Source organism: Gavia stellata, chromosome 23, assembly GCF_030936135.1.
Source record: "Gavia stellata isolate bGavSte3 chromosome 23, bGavSte3.hap2, whole genome shotgun sequence".
NCBI lineage: Eukaryota > Metazoa > Chordata > Aves > Gaviiformes > Gaviidae > Gavia > Gavia stellata.
This window is the reverse complement of record NC_082616.1, coordinates 932,441-943,060: the sequence shown is the minus strand read 5'-3', so window position 1 is coordinate 943,060 and position 10,620 is coordinate 932,441. Positions and strand designations below refer to the sequence as shown.

General features: G+C 45.7%; 1 long non-coding RNA gene across 1 annotated transcript; it reads right to left on the bottom strand.

Moving 5' to 3' along the window:
• Nucleotides 1-3,436: 3,436 nt before the first annotated feature.
• Nucleotides 3,437-8,930, bottom strand: LOC132319043 (uncharacterized). The gene is made up of 2 exons (XR_009484433.1): nucleotides 8,813-8,930; nucleotides 3,437-3,690 (listed from the first exon to the last, which is right to left on the bottom strand). It is a non-coding gene; the product is annotated as an uncharacterized LOC132319043 (long non-coding RNA).
• Nucleotides 8,931-10,620: the final 1,690 nt, after the last annotated feature.

The following is a 10,620-nucleotide window of genomic DNA, read 5'->3' as shown; positions in this document are numbered from 1 at the left end:
TCAGCTTGGCAAGTGTGGGAAAGTGGCTGCTGCCTGAGATTATTGGGAGTTAACTGCTTGCCTGATACAGAACCTAGTTACAATTAATGGAAGTTGGAGGTCTTTTTACGGAGAAAGAATTGGTCCGGGAGTTTTATGTGTCCCAGAGGGGACAGGTGAGGATGTGGTGGAGCCTCTGGCACTGCTGTGGACAGCGCTGAGCCAAGGGTGCTGACAGTTGCTTTGTACTGTTGAATTATTCAGGAGTCCTTCACAGATGACTGCAAGCAAGGGAGAGTGGGAGGTCCAGGAGGAAATTTAGGTGGAAATGCTCAGTGTTCAAGGAGAAAGTTAAGCATAAGTCAGATTTTGACAGGACTGCAGGCCAGTAAAGGGTGGCAGACTCTCCTGATGGACGCATAGGTCTCTACAGAGAAGGCAGTTTCACCCTATTACTGAAAATCTTCCGGAGTGAAACTATGAAAATGGAAAACCTTACCCATAAATTAATCAAACCAAAGTAACAAGGTGGAAGAGACCAAGTTAAACCTTGGTAAGGTCAACTGAAAGCCATATGTTGTATTGTAGCATTTGTGTGGCACCTGTGATAGTGTTATGGGGCTGTTCAGCCACCTCTGAAGAGATGACATTTCTTTTATTTGTCAGTAGAGCAAAGCTTCCTCTACACAGGTTGCAGATTAAACATGTCCCTTCCTTCAGCCATGGGACACATAGAAAAACTGAGGTTAAATTGCCCATGGTTTTTCTTCCAGATGTGTGAAAGAAGTAATAGTAATGTCCCAAAGTAACATTCGACCTGCTGCCCAGACAAAGGCTTAGAATTGAGCTTTTCCGAGGTGTTTTCTTGCTCAGTTTCCCAAGAGCTCACAATGCTTTTAAGGCCCAACAGCCTTCAGAGCTTCTGGGACAGTACTTGTGTAGAGACAGTGAAGAGGAAACACAGTGCTGTGACCTCCAAAAAACCATCTTTCCCAGCAGCAGCTCATCGTCTTCCTCCTCAAGAGGTATCCAATTCAGGCAGCTGCATATACCACACAGTGGCTCACAATTAAGACAACGCCGCATCAAAAGGTCCTAAGAGATACAGTTCAGCAAGACAGCTGGCTGCACTGAATAGCCTAGAAGATTACCTCAGCAGGATGTTTTTGTACCTTTTGAAATACAGAGTTCCCTTCAAGGACAGGCAGCAGATATTTAATTGTAAATCATATGTCAGACAACCTACAAGCGAAGCACACAATAGATAAAGGATGACCCTATCCATTTATCAGGATGTCTGCTCTCTGCCAGAGGAGACCAGGAAATATGTTTGGGGTTTTTTTCACTCTTTCTTTTCTCTACTATCCTGCCTGGGTTTTTTTGCTTCCCCCTTTTTCAGCTCTACTGCACTCAAGGAGTGGCAAGGCTTAAGAAAAGCTGGCTTTAGGGACATTTCTGGTCATCAGGACAGTGAGTTGACATTGGAGAAGGCAAAACATTTGTTTTATTTTCTCTGAGGCCTTCAGGAAAGCAGCAGCTCTGTGTTGCCAGTGCCAGAATTGTAACTCTGCAGTGCATGTGCCAGCAAAGTCTGGCAGGGAGCTGAAAACTTCAACGAAGTCTTAGCTGGTCTGGGACATTCATCCTTGAGAAAGAACCACTCAAATATGTTCACAGCAAATTTCAGTTTTGATGAACCACGGATTTTCAGGCAGTAAACACACCATCCAAAAGTTCTCAACCAGCACTAATTGTAGTAAGTTTTCTTTTCCTTAAACATCTGGGACTTTTAGACAGAGCATCAAGGAAACTCATCCTATGATGGTGTCCCTGCTGTGAGTGTAAATGTCATTCTCATTACCCAAATGACAAGAAGTGTCAGAAACTGTGCTGTCACTCAATAAGCCACAGAACTGCATTTATGCTTAATTTCTTTTTTTACTTTTCATTTTGAAGGTCAGAGACCCTACAAACTCATAGTGATTATCGTTGGCTGTGAGCCAAAGCACACTTTGATCAGCTTTCCCTAAAATGCAAATCATGAGCAATCCAACAGCTTCCTGGAGTATCTTGCGTGAAAAGATGGATCTATGGACTGAGAAGAGGGAGCAAACTCGTGATCCCCTCTGAAGCACCTCAAACAGCTCTGAAAACTGTCTACTATGTTAACCTGCCCCCATGTCAGCCCAAGAAATAGGGCTGACTTCAAGGAACAGCTCAAGCAAGTTCAGCAGGGGCTTCATAGTTTTTAGAGATTCCCCAGGCAAGGTAAAATCTTGGTACTGTTCAAGGAAAATAGAACATGCTGGATTCAATAGCCTGAGAGATGTGAGGCTGCTGCTGCTCCACACCCCCAGGTCCAAACAGTAGTGAGACTAAAAATGTTTTCCGGGTAGGCACATGCACACAGGGCATGTTTGTATACCGCACATATATATATGGATATATATAGATATATATACACACGTGGCTGGCTATGCAGATTACAGACAGGCATTCACATCAACACAAACAGCACCAACAGCCTCATCTCACTCAATCCCTTCTCTAGCTGAGCAGAATAAAGGTCCCCTAGTGAGAATATATATGCACATATATACAAGGTGGATCCCTCCAGTATCCGGGCTTAGACACCCAGTCTGCCCAGTAGCTGTCCCTAGATCCCAGTCTCCCCAGTCGCTGGCATCCAGGGCCATATGAGCCGCCAAGGCTGTACGGACCAGCAAACTGGTTATGTGTGACTGGCCCTTTTATCCACTTAGCCCTCTATTTTCCCATTCTTGTTCCTCCCCAAATCACCTAAGCACCATCTGCCTGCTTTTCCTCCCTTTAGTTCCCCCGCTAAGCATCCCATAGTAAGTCCCGTGCGCTTCCAAAACCCTTTTTCCTTGCATCCCGTAATGTGCCCCACTCCCTAGGCAGTGACCCCCCTTTTAGTGTGCAAGGTGATCTGGAGAGCGGCTCCCAGTGACTCACGGTGATGGGTTTCACCCCTGGACGATGGGACTGATGGCAAAGACGCTTCAGTCCTCTGGGATTTTCCAGCATCCTGCAATGTCATTGGGACCAACCCCCTGGTTGGAACACCATCTCAGTGCATCTCCGGTGCTCCCCTGGCTCGCACCCCTTGTGCTGAAGCGGTAAAAGGTGCGCACTCCCGCACCACAGCACAGGCACCACAGCACCTCACCCAGCGCCAGGCTGCACAGCGGGCTCGCCGGCAGTGCTGCCGGCATTAGCCCAACTCTCATGACCTACGAATTTGATCCAGCTAGCCCTATTTAGGATAATGCTTCCTAACAGGAGATATGTCCGTCCTGCTTGGAGTGAGGCATTGCAAATACCACGCTCAAGCACCCCACAGGGCATGTATTCCCATCTCCCTACACCCTAAATTGTATGTGCCACCAGGTCTCACTGCCTTGTTTTCCTCTAAAAATCCATCCAGATAACCTCACCTACTTACAAACCGGTTATATCACAGTCCAGGATGTCTGTTGCTTTTATTCCGGGAGCTGGTGGTGCTCTTGCCCCACCTGCATGAAGGGGACCCAGCAGCGGGGTTCCTGTGGCAGACACATTGCTATTTCTCTGGCTGCAGAATTATAAAGGTGCTTTTCATACACTCCGAGTGCTTCGGTGCTGTTGGGGCACACAATAGTGAAGAACAATGGTGCAGCCACAGCGGAAGAGCAAAGCTGATCTGATAGCCTGAAAAAAGAAAATTGCAGGCTTCATTTTCAAAGAATGACTGTTTCATCCTTGCTATTCCTTATTGTTAGGTTTGATGTTAATATTTGATGTCCAGTTATTTCTCCCAAAAAAAGCTCTCAAAAAAACCCACCAATCTTGCTCTCTACTCCCTTATAAATTTCACTGGAGATAAAACATAGCTCCTCTGTGGAGTTTGCTTCTCTGGCACAGAATTTTTTGGGTTTGTTTTTAAAAATGCTGAACAAGGATTTTGTTGGATTAACTGGCTTTCTCATAATAAAAGCCTTGAGTAGCTCTAATTGTATGCTTGGCTTTGTTTACAACAATTATATCAGCTTCTCTTTTCTCTGTAATTTATTTCCCAGTGTTGTTATCCAGCACACGTTTATGTAATTTTTTTTTTTTTCCAAATGGGCTGATTGTTCCCCAAATGCCTGAAGTTGTTGTTGTGCTAATTCCTTGACTGGGGTTGCTGTGTCCTGTACTGCTGTCCTTCTCACATCCCTCAGCAAAAAATGGAGAAGCAGAGGTGTACCTTTGTCCAGAGGTCTGAGTGGCAGGTTGGAAGCAGCACAAGGAATGCAGAGGATGGATTTCCCAGATTTTGTGCCATGCTACAGAAGCGATAGCCCGTTTTTTTCTGTTGAGATGAAAACTTTTCTCAACCTCTGACAGAGGGTTTCCATGAGTGGAAACTACTGGATACAACTTCGTGTTTCTTTTAAAAGACCAATATTGTGGCATTGTTTTTAGCCTAGAAATATGTCTAGAAATACGAAAGCAACGTTGGCCTCTTTATCTTGGCATCTCCCTTTTCTGGTATATTCACGTTGATGGGCTAAGCTTGAATATCTGGATGTTATTTGAATGTGTAGTAAAATATATGATACAGTGCCTATATAGAGAGGCACATCTATAGATACAGATACTTAACTATACGATGTATTTTTTGGAAGGGGGTAGGAATGAGAATAAAGACATTTTACTCTCATTTCCCAATCATAAGCAAACCGTAGGCCCATGTTTTAAGCCGAGTGGTCTGGAGAGTGTCAGTTTAACTAGAAGAATGAAATTTGATGTGTCTATTTCTGTCCCGAAGTTCAAGACCCTAGGAACACTGCAGGTCTGAGCTCTGAATCAGCTCCTTGTACAATAGATGTCTTAACAGTACAAATTACAGGTCTTACAGGTCTTTTCCAACCTTAGTGATTCTGTGAAATAACTATTAAAGACTGAGATGGGAGTAGGGGAAAAAAAATCTCTAAGAATCAAGCAGTGGACAACCATCAATGGTCCAGGCCAAAACTAGTATCTCAGTATTCAGCTTACTTGAATTTCTGGGGTTTCTCACGTCTTCAGTTCCCTCCCTTTGTTCTCTCCTCCATGTCATGCTTTTCTCCTGGCCACTTGCTTTCTTTTCCTTGCCTTTGATTTTGTGAACACTGAAGTCAGTGTAAGCCCTCGCACTGGCTGAGACGTCCTTGGACCTCCGTATGCAGGCTCTGTGTGTGCACCTCACTGCTCCCAGAGACCCTGCTCCAGGTGCCCTTGATGGTGGCTCTTGGAGCAGAGCTGTCCCATCTGCCTTGTCTTGACCCTGGCCACACATAACATAGAGGATTCAGATTTTTGGGTTGACCTCAGGTGTTTTTAATAACACGAAAAGAATGCTTTAAGCGACAATCTGGTTTCAGCAACTGATCCCCTGAAGAGCACATTCAGCAGCCACTCTCATACATCCCATTTTTCCAGGCCTTAGAGAAGAAATTGCTATCCTTCAAACTCCAGGTGCCTTTGCAGTCCCACAGAACATAGATGCTGGTGAGCACGGCCACCTGAACAACACCTGGGGTACACAGGCTATCTCCACTTTCTTTTTTTTCCTTCAAAATTTTTCAAATTTGGTTTGAAATCTTGCCAGATCTTGAACACAAAAGCCATGGGATGCTGAAGAGGTTTCGGCACGTTCAATGCTTTTCTCTGAGAAACCAAAATTGTCCTGCAGCGCCTTTGGCTAGTCCAGTGCCAAAGTCGTCCACCTCTCCATCCCCATGAGGCAATCCTAGCTCTCCTTATCAAACATGATGTTCCTGAAATCTTGTCCTACCCAAGAAGACACAAAGAACAATTAATGGCCCTTCTACAGAGAAGGAGAAGCCTTTTTATGAATGTAAGGCTTTTATCATACCCCTCTTCAGTCTTCCCTTTTCTAAACTGAATCACCCCTGTGCAATTCTTGCACACATCATTGTTCTCGAAGACACAAAATCAGCACAGCACCTTGATACCTCCCTGCAGTTCCACAAAATGCTCCTCACCAATTTTCAGTTCTGTAATAAATGCAAGTATGGAAGTATATGGAAGGAAGTATGTCTCCTTGTCTTTCTTCCATGCCCTGTTAGCCCCAGATCTGGGTGCCTATCCAGCCCAGCAGAGCCTAAACGAGCAAGAACTACATTGAAGACTCTCCTTTCCTGCACAAGCAAGAGCCTTATTCTCCTCAACTCTCTCACAGAATCACAGAATCACAGAATCACTAAGGTTGGAAAAGACCTGTAAGATCATCAAGTCCAACTATCACCCACATCTGAGACTAAAATGTGCTGCAAGCCAGCTCCTGGCCTTGTGGAGCTGGAAATGGGAGGAACGGGATGAAAATCACACCAGATGGTTGGGGACTGATGAAACACTGACAATCCTTATGGAGCCGAAGACCCTCTAAGGAAATTGGGAAAACAGCTAATGTTCCTTTGGGGCACTGAATCCTCTTCCAAACCTGGTTCTGCTTATGCCACGTATCTCCTCTTTCCCCTCCAGCAGAACACCTTTTTACCTGATGAAGTCCAGGAGCTCCTGCCACAAAGCCTCGGAGGTCATCAGCTTCCACAAAACTTCAAACTGGAGATAGGTGGTTCATGGGGAAAGCTCAGAGGAAGCTCCCTGTGCCTCCTGCCTTTTGAGATAACCACCCTGGGTGCTTAAACACTTCCAGACCTCCTACATAATTACTTCATTTTCTCATGCGGACACATGCATGTGATTTTGGGTGATGCACAGACACATGTCACAGCATGCTGGAGGGCAAGACAGGCTTGAAGCTGGATTTGTAGACCTGGGTGAAAATCCCAGTCTGGAAAATGGATGAGGGACTGCACTGCTTTTCTCTCCTCGGCTTGGTAGAGTGACGTTTCTGCCTGTGAACCAAAGGACCCAGTACATGAAAGAGTCCCAGAATTGTCGTTGAGCAAGCTGATATTGCTGTGGAAGGTGCTTACATGTAGAGATTGTCCCAGAAAGTGTCAATACCAGCCTGAACTCTCACGGTAGAAAAAAGTAGTACAAATAATGACTCATTTTCTGGAGAAAATGATAGGCAATAAAAATACTCCCAGGGTTCACAGCACACTATAAAAACTGACAGATAAAAAAAATACACGCTATTAACCTGTCAAGCAGCTTGTGTTACAGCAGGGAAAAAAACATCAGCACAGGAGCTGGTACTTCCAGTACTTTGGGAGAAATGGCAAACATGAACAGCAGAAACTTCAATTATCCTGCAGCCTGCGCGGAATTTGTGGGACTTTGTCAACCACACTAAACACAGGAAAGGACTGAATGAGCAAAGCTGGGCAGAGGGATTGCAGCTTAATTCAGCTCCAAGAGGTGTCTGAGCCATAAGATACTTATGTAGGTTTACCTCTTTGCCTACAAAACCCCTGTGAACAAGTTATCCAGCAGTATTTCCAGCTTTCCTGGCAAGGCTGCAATCGTAATAGAAATTTCCATGTCAGAAGGAAACCCAAAAGTAGTGAAGTATGCAAACGGGGGAAAAGAATAGTAATTTATAGATTTATTTTTAAGTTCAAGAGTTCGTTTTGACCTTTTTTGTAACAATTTTAACTATTTCCAATTTATCTGATCCCAAAATTCATATGGGAGCAGAAGTACTATAAGAGGAAAAAAAAATCTGGATGGTTTTAAAGGAAAAACTATTCAACTACTATGTTTTGTCAGCCTGGACACAGTCACATTGTTCGCTGGGGAGCAGGGCGGGGGGGTGTATCTTTTTTATTTCTCAGCCAGACTGGGAGGTGATCAGAGGGGAACCTTTGGGAGCAGTCGGGGTCCCCCATGCAAACACTTAGAGCTCTGAGCTCAGATCTGGAGGGAGCACCCCCAACAACAGATTCCAGGAGGACAGCAGAACAATTTAGAAGTTGGTACCTTTAATTAGCAAGCATGTATTTCCCTGTCAGGCAGAGGGGCTGGAGGCTCTGCTGGTTCACACAGATGTGCTGGCTGTTCCTATTTGGGTACCCACTTCTCATGTAAGCCCCAGCCTGCCGATCTTAGCTTCAACCCTGTGCCTCAAAGCTCCCGCACTCCGAGGATTTGGTTTCAGTGTGGGGCTGGGAAGGACTTGCTTGGCTGTTCAGGGCTGAGCTTACCGAGGAGGGAGAAGAGAAACCGAAGTGAAGATTGGTAAGGACACAAGCTCACCCATCAGCTGCAAAAGATGCCCCTTCAGCCTCTGTACTGCTCATGAGGCAGAGGGTTTTCATCGTTCATTGCTGGAAACTACCTTTACTCCTTGCAACCTGTGTTGAACCTTCGTCCTCTCCAACTCTCCTGCCAGCCTCATACCCACAAGGGAAGAGCAAGTCCTTCATACAATCCTCTCTCTAGAAGACACTCTGCAATTTCACTTCATTGCCAGTTTCTGTTGTGTTATTTATCTCCCACTGCTGATGCATTCCTATGGCCAAGGCAGCATGCACACAGAGCAGCATTAACCTGCTCTCCTCTCTGCATGGTGCAGGTGCCTGGGTGCAAATCAGCGTGCTTTGTACTGAGCAGAGGAGTGACAATGCTGAACAGCAGCACTCACTGGCTGTGTCTTCCATCCTGCAACACAGACGCTCATAAGAAGGGAAAATAAACTGAAGTTGACCTTTTCCAGTCAAAGTGACTGTTGAAGGAGGGCTCTGTTTTATTTTTCTATTTCACTTTCCACTCAACCAAGAGAGATATTTGCAATCTGTAGCACAAAAGCTAACCCTTTGCAAGGTTCTGCAGTAAGGAGCCCCCGTTTTCAGCAAGCTCTGGAAAAATCACTCACCTCTTCAGCCAAAAGATGAGAAGCAGGTATCCAGCCCCCAGAAAGTTGCAACATGCAATCCTGTCCACAACATCCTAAAAGCCAAGGACAGTAGAGAAACACTGGAGAGGAGCACCAAGACCACTGGATGACCCAATTTGGCTGCTATGTGAATGACTACTCTGCTGAGATCAGTGAGCACGTGCCTCCCATGGTACCTAAACACTATTATGAGACTGGACAGCCCACCTTGTCAAGATGTGATGCTGTTTTATGCTGCCCTGACAGCTTCCTGGCTTTGGCTTCTTTCTATTTTCATTTTAGAGCATGTTCGCATTAACAACAGTGGCTGAGATATGTGTTCTCATTATGAATGAAAATCTGTTCTCCAAAAAAACTAATCAAGCGACACATTCTTGCCTGAAGCAGCATTTTAATGGAAGAAAAGCTTCATGTGCATGTTACTAAATATCATGTCCTTACAGTTGCATACTGTTTCCATTAATAGACTTCCCTAACACTCAGCCATGCTGATAAATGTCATTTTTCACTATAATGAGAAAGTAGGGACATTTTGGATAGGTGTTGGTCTATTACACATGCCTACAAAATAAATTGAAAAGCAAAACAGGAAATTCTTTCTATTCCTTACCACCGTAGTCTTGTCCTTCCACCACAGAACAGTGGATTTCCTGAGCTCGTATCCTCACATCTACAAACCCGTATCCTGATTACCCATCAGAGAAATGTATAGTGATATGGTGATGCTGTCTCCAAAGAAGCTCATGATCTAGGGGAGCTGAAGATTGTTTTCTGTTGTAAATAGTAATTAATTGATCTCTTCTTCCTAACACCAGCCTAAGCTGCTTGCTTAGCAGGGTAGCTTTCTTTATAACCATTTTGTTATTTGCTATGTGTCGAAAGACAGGAAAAGTGTAAGAGTGAAATACTTAAATCCCTCTACAGAAGCACTGATTTTGCTGCACACCTTCTTGTCAGGAATGGGAGAGTTCAGTCACCCTGTCACAGCCAACAAGCCACACATCTTTCTAATTGTGGGCATGGTTTCTTCTCTCTTCCACGTAAGGAGAGAAGTGGTCCTTGGCTCCGACAGCTAGGCACCGAACAGAAGTGTGAGCTATGACCCACGGCATCCCGTCCTCTGCCCCAGCCCTTGGCTCACTCCCAGCCTACAGACTCAGACCAGAGCTAACCCAGGAGGTATTGACAGGGCTAAATTTAGAGAAGAAGCGTGCAGCAGGATGCAGTGGTGTTCCTGGTACCTGAAATCTAGCTCGGCAGCTGCAGTATGACAATGCTACTTCTCCCTGCTCCCATACACAAAGTTGTGCACCTCCCGCCCCCGAGTAGGTGCATCCACCCGACCGAGATACCACCTTGGTGCACAAGATGGGTGGAAAACTGGCTGGCCAGTCAGGCTCAAAGTATGAGCAGCACAGCTAGGTACCTGCCCAGCTCTATTACGAGTGGCCTTTAGGAAGACACAATAACTGCCTGAGCAGCGGGATTTGATCTGCTGGGGGAACGCGGGATGCCAAGTCAAAGAAGGTAAGTATAGAGACCACATCCATGTCCCGAGGAGCTTGCATGGCCCCATCTGCCGCAGCCACAAACGTGGAAGAGACTCGTATTAGCAGCACTCTCCCCTTCAGCCAGCCCAGCCTCCCCCTGCTCCTGCCCAGGAGGCTGCCACCAAGCTGAGCATGGGAACAGCACAGAGGGGTCACTGCCACCCTCCCTCCCCTCTTTGCTCAGCAGAGCCACTTGACTTCTGCAAACACAAGAGAATTAGCAGCTCCCAAGAAGTG